We start from the raw sequence: 6407 nt of genomic DNA, 5'->3' as shown, positions 1-6407 counted from the left end.
CTGCCCACTGCATGGGAGGAGGTCCATCATGGGAGTGACACACTGACCTCCCGCACTGGATGACGTGAACCCTAGTGACACCACTAACCAGAATATGGAACTAAAAAGTAAAAAATAGAAAGTACAAAAGGAAAAAGGGAACCTTGATTCTGAGCAACTTCTTGAAGCATGAGAAATGGCTAAATGTAACAACATTGTAACAATATTATGGATCAGGTCAAAGACTTATCAAATCCAGCATGGGAAGCCAACAAGCCGGAGAAAGGCTTCTCCCCCAACATTGCTCACCTGCAACTGGTATTCAGAGGCAGACTGCCACTGAACCTGGAAGTAGTGCATAGCCATCGTGACTAGAAGCCATTGGTGGACCTGTCCCCCCATGGATTGTCCAATCCCCATTTAAACCAACCAAATGGTTGGCAACCTTCAGTCTCGAAAGACTATGGTATAAACCTACAGCACCCGGTATTCCCAAGTGGTCTCCCATCCAACTACTAACCAGGCCTGACCCTGCTTAGCTTCCAAGATCAGACGAGATTGGGCATGTGCAGGGTAACAGTTGCTGCTTCACTACATCTCATGGCAACCAACTCAGCATGCTATGTGAAGAAGAATTTTGGAAGAGGGTCAGCCTTGGGAGCTGCAGGACCCAATTGGACACTTTTTTGCAGGTTCCCAGGTTCACAGCCAAGGTCTGTCGAATCTTAAAGATATCAATAACGATAGTTATCTGACAGATAACTATTTGACAGAAGTAGAGTGGATTACCCTAGTGCAGGGGTCCCTTAGGCACAGGTCCAATGCACTGAAAGCCAGGCCTGTTTGCCACTGGCACTATCACCACCTCCCTCCAGCCTGCCACAGATTTGAGCCGCATTGATCCACTTTCTGCCCACTAAAAGAGAGCAGAAAGCTGATCATTTGCCTCCTTCCCATGTTTTCTTCAAATGCAGAAGTGTGGGACTTCTGGTATGATTCACAGGGACTGTGGGAATGAGGGTGCTGTTTTATTCACTCTCTCTTTAAATAAAGCTGACAACCCTGCACTCGGGCATGTGAAGAACCCATGTAAGGAGCACACAGTAAGGGGATTTTGTTTTTGTGGTGCAGAGCTGGCAGCGGCAGCCCTGAGATGGAATTGGGCAGTGTTCCAGGTCATGCTGCTCCATAATCCCCAGATCTGGGTTACCCCCATTTTGAGTTACAAGAAACTTCCCAAACACCATGTCTTGGGGGTTACATCCAAATGGGTGGTAACCTTGCTAGGTTATGGCTCAAGTTACTCTGCAGCATTCGCTTGATTTGGTTTTAATCCTCTTGCTCAGCATCCCAGCCACAGAGTCCAGAGCAAGGAGAGAGATTTGTCTCCTGAGCAGAACAGTCTAATCAGTTCAGGTCAGTGTTTTCTCCTCCTTTGCAGGAACCAATCAAGCGGTGGGCTCCTCCCAGGAGCAAATGAACTTTTTCTGACATTTTGGAAGAGACAAGGACAGCTACTTTTATGAGCTTCCCCATCCCACGCCGGTAACAGCTGAAAAGGTTGTTGTTCCGCCTAACAAGGAGAAGAAAAACACATTGGAAAGGGCCAGGTGACCTTTCCAAGCAGCTCTGCTGAGTATCAGCACTATTGGAGACCTGAGATATATCTATATAAGAAAGGAGGGAAGAAGCTTTTTTTGGCAAGTCCATTTCATCACCATACTGTCTCAATTGGAGAGGTTAAGAGAGGAGGGAGAGAATACAAATCTGGATTCTTTCTGCTGCTTCCGCCTCTGGAACGGAGCCCACTGGAAGAAGCTGTACTTTGTCCTAATGAAGAAAGCAGCGTTTTCCTGGCAAGCATAACTTTCCTGTGAAGCATTTGTATGCTGGTATCAAGAAGCTGGTGTCGGCAAAGGTGCTATCCTTAAAAGCAAGTTTGGTGTACTGCAATTCAAAACCCAGAAGTCCTTTATTACGGTGTTCACAGGCAACGGCAGCAAGTTTGGACATTTCACAAACCCTCCAAGGGTTTGCCCTCAAAGACTGCAGCAGGCCCATGAAAGCCAAGCCAGTACTTCTACTTGCCCCAAGGAAAGTTTTCTTCTGATATTCATAACATTTAGCATATCTGTACTACTCTTTTGGGCATTCAGAGTGCTTTACATGCATCATCATGTGTTTTAATTCTTACAATCACCCTGTAAATTACTATTTAAGTCAGTATTATTATCCCCATATTGCAGCTGAGGTGGAATCTCATGAGATCCAAGATGGAGGCACCTGGCTGAGCCGGGATGAAGAGGCTGCAGGGGTGTCATGACCCAGGTAAGCTTGGGAACCAATGGCTTGAGGTGAAGCAACTTTATCTCTGGGTAGGCCCAGAGATGCCCTCTGGGTCTCCTTGTACCTATGCCAGCTCTATAGTTGGTGTACATCTGAGGAGAGTAAGGAGACAGCACTGACTGATAGGATGCGATATTGGCATTTGCCACCGAGTTCAACCCTGTTTGGCTTACTCACCGCCTCCTGTCCTCTCCCCTAACTGTCCAGTCACTCCCCCCCCTCCGCCTTCGGCACACCATTTAACAAGGGCCAGTGCAGCTCCCAGCCAGCACTGCTGCCATTTGCAGCAGTGGTCAGACAGCATGCAGCAGCAGCTGGTGTTCTGCACTGCCATAAAGTGGGTTGCACTGCTGGAATTCATGTCCAGCAGCGTGGGCAGCCCACAGGATTGGGCTGTAAGTCTCACTATGACTTATTTCTGAATAAACATAAATAGGCCTGCAATGTTGGTATATACAGACTCTACAAGTCACACAACTTCTGAGTCCCTGCCCATATGGAACTCTTCCCCCCCCCCCCCCGGCAATTTATTAACATCACCTTGGTAATCTCTGAGAGAAAATCAGCAGTAAAACATGCGATTCATGGAGGGTTAAAATTTGACACACACTAGTTGCTGTTTCTTTTCCTTCATCATCCTCCTGCTTCTCAGAATTGACATTCTATATCAGAGAAAGACCCAGCTCCAACCACTCCAGCATTCTGTTCCAAACAAGAACCAGTCAGATGCTTCAAGGAAGTTTACATGCAGGGTATGAAGCACTGGCATATCAGGAAGGTGGGGTAAGGGGAGCAAATGCCCTAGCTGGCTCCCCTCGGGGGGGGGCACTGCAACCCTTCCCCTGCTGCCATTTTTTTTCTTTTTTGGGACCTGGTTTTGGCCTTAGAAAGACTTTTAAGGACTGGAGAGGCTACCTGCAGTCTCTCTAGTCCCCAGAAGGCCTTCTGAGGCTTTCAAAATGCCAAAAAACAGAAGTGAAGTTTTTTTTTTTTTGGGGGGGGGGTGGCATGTTGTGGTCCTGGCCCCAAGCAGCACTAGGGCCAAATTCACAATTGGTTAGAAGACTGTTACGATCTGCTGTTGCATGTTCCTAGCATCTGGTATTCAGAGATATCGCCCTTTGTCAAATCCATTTTTAAAGCCATCTGGACCAGTGGCTTGTTTCTTCTGAACCTGCTGCCAGTCAGCTTCTGTGACCGACATTCCATTCAGATACAGTATTATAAAAGAGAAATCTCTCTCTCTCTCTCTCTCTCTCTCCACCCCCACCCTGAAAAAGGTGAGTCTTTAGTCCACACTTAAAGCCAGACATGACTGGGTCAGCTGTATTTCCCTGGGGAGGGAGTGCCACAGCCTAGGTACAGTCATTGAAAATACCCCAACCCATGTGCAAGCAAACTGGACTTCCATAGACAACGGTATGTGGAGCATCACCAATGAGGATCACAGTGAATTAAAGACTACTTTGGGGCTTTCAATATTATTATTAGAACTCGTGCAAGGAAAGCGCCTACAGGTAGACCACAGCTGCGATACAAGGACATCTGCAAGAGGGATCTGAAGGCCTTAGGGATGGACCTCAACAAGTGGGAAAACCTGGCCTCTGAGCGGCCCGCTTGGAGGCAGGCTGTGCAGCATGGCCTTTCCCAGTTTGAAGAGACACTTTGCCAACAGTCTGAGGCTAAGAGGCAAAGAAGGAAGGCCCATAGCCAGGGAGACAGACCAGGGACATACTGCACTTGCTCCCGGTGTGGAAGGGATTGTCACTCCCGGATTGGCCTTTTCAGCCACACTAGACGCTGTGCCAGAACCACCTTTCAGAGCGCGATACCATAGTCTTTCGAGACTGAAGGTTGCCAATACAATATACAATATTTATTAAATTATATAAATTAAAATTAATAATAATAATAATAATAATAATAATGGTTTTAAAACAAAATGCTGGGGAACACTGATCAGGTGATACATCATGTTCCAGTCCAATTCAATCTTTCTCCCCAGGCACTTAATAAAAGAAGTCTACTCAGCCTATTATTTCAGTCCTACAACTAAAACTAACTGACTACAGGGCTGGTTCTCCTTTGATATTGACTTTTCTTTTTTTCAAAGAATAAAATCATATGTTAGGTTTTTAGCAGGACAGGCTGTTCTGGGGTCAGCTTGATGCTGAAGGGGAAAATGAACTTGAGGATGATGTCAGTTTGGCCTCTTTCATTTTGAGTAGTGTTTGTGTCTAATGTTAATACATAGTGATATATGTTTAGGAATGAATCATGAAGGTCTGGAGATCAATTTGTAATGTAAATTGCCAACATGTTAACTGTGGATTTGGACTATGAATTTATGTCTGCGTATTCCCTTTTTGGTTACATTTCCTAGCTTTGATGCAGTTTGATTTTTATAGCCAAAAATCATCATCAAGTCATAATAATTTTAGAAACCTTGACCGTTGTCTATATGAATAGTCTCTCCAGCAGTTGCAGTTTTAAGCTCAAGTGCCATGCTATGAAGATCCCATGTGGCCAGGCCATTAAGCGTGTTGGAGCATAAAGGAAAGGTAGGGGAGACGTTCTCCCCCACCCTTGTCCACCCATCTTCAGTGACAGTAGCTTGGAATCTTTTATTAAGCTCCATAGTCACAATCTAATCTGCAGTTATGTGCCCGTGCATTCTCTTGGACTCTATGGTGATTAAACTTGTCTCTCTTGGTGCTGCATTTTAGCCTATAAATCTACAAGAGTTCACCTCATGTTTCTTGAGGCATCAGGTAACAATGCCAGTATCAAGTTACTACCCCAGGGGGCTTGCATAGAGTGTTAGTTACAGAAACACACCTGTAGAGCTGGATAAACATTCCTGGAGTATTTATACAGCTGTGGCAAGAGCATAATCATCATAATTCATGCCAAAGCACCACAGCTTGGATGACGCTTAAGGTATGGATTTGGAACTTAAGTTGAAGAGCAGACCGCAATGACTTCACCATCTCACCCTGCACGCAGAGATGGCCCATCTAGGCTGAGCTGCTTCATTTGCGGTAACTTCCCCAAGGGTCTCCCACGGGGGAAAGCTTCAGATCATTGAGATCACATATCGCCTTTAAGGCAACATTGGCATCCAACCAGCAACACTGAGAGGATAATTTGGACCTTTGCCTTTGTAAGGGAGAAGCAGGTATGAGATGGTAATGAAGGTCTGAATTTCCCATTTGGCAAAGGGCATAAATCTCACCAAAATGTCTCAGCTGTGTAAGCAATACAAAACTGGGGGAACAGATCTCAAAATCTGCACTGGAGAAAAAGTCTATCCTTAACTATCAACCTTGGCTTTATTTCATGAAACTTATGGCAGCATATGATTCCTAGGTAGTTTTCCATCCAGGCATGGCCCAGATCCAGGCCTGCTTAGTTTCCACTAGATTGTCACCCTGGGCTGCAAGCGGGGGGGGGGCAGCTACCCTCCTTTTCCATGGACTGTGATGGGGTGGCTCTGCCTCCCCTGCCACACCCGCACTGCAGGTACCTGATTTTCTAAGGGGATGGGTTGTTTGTGTGTGAAACCTGCATGGGCATTGGGCACATGTGCCTATGGGACATGTGTATTATTTGCTATGGGTGGGGAACAGTGTGCACTGTTGATGTAAAGGCCTGGGCCCTGCAGATGGAGACATAACAGAGCTTATGGTAGCATGACGGAGGCATTGTTTCCCCTTTCTGGACAAGGCACACTCTTCTTTTTTGCCAAATTCCCTTTCCAAACTTGGTCTAGAGAACTTATACCCACTTTAAGTTAATTAGTTCCCCTCTTCACTCAAAATAGCCCAAATCCTGCAGAAAGCACTGCTGGACTCTACCACCAGGGTAGCTCACCTGTTCAGCCTGCAGAGTTCCTCCTTCCTCCACTCTCCCACCAGCAGTTTCAGTTGCTGCTGCTGCTGCTGCTGCTGCTGCCCCTTAGTTTCCAGCAGCTCCTGGGCATGGCAGCCACACACCAGTCTCCAGCATCTCCAACAATCTCTGTTCCAGTAGTCTCCATTCATTCCATCCACTTAGTCAGCCTTTCCTCCAAACTCCTTCCT

At 46.4% G+C, this 6407-nt stretch overlaps 1 pseudogene; it reads right to left on the bottom strand.

Moving 5' to 3' along the window:
* Positions 1–450: 450 nt before the first annotated feature.
* On the bottom strand, positions 451–567 carry LOC136642362 (5S ribosomal RNA; annotated as a pseudogene).
* Positions 568–6407: the final 5840 nt, after the last annotated feature.

This window comes from Tiliqua scincoides, chromosome 2 (assembly GCF_035046505.1).
Source record: "Tiliqua scincoides isolate rTilSci1 chromosome 2, rTilSci1.hap2, whole genome shotgun sequence".
NCBI lineage: Eukaryota > Metazoa > Chordata > Lepidosauria > Squamata > Scincidae > Tiliqua > Tiliqua scincoides.
This window is presented reverse-complemented; position numbering and strand designations above follow the sequence as displayed.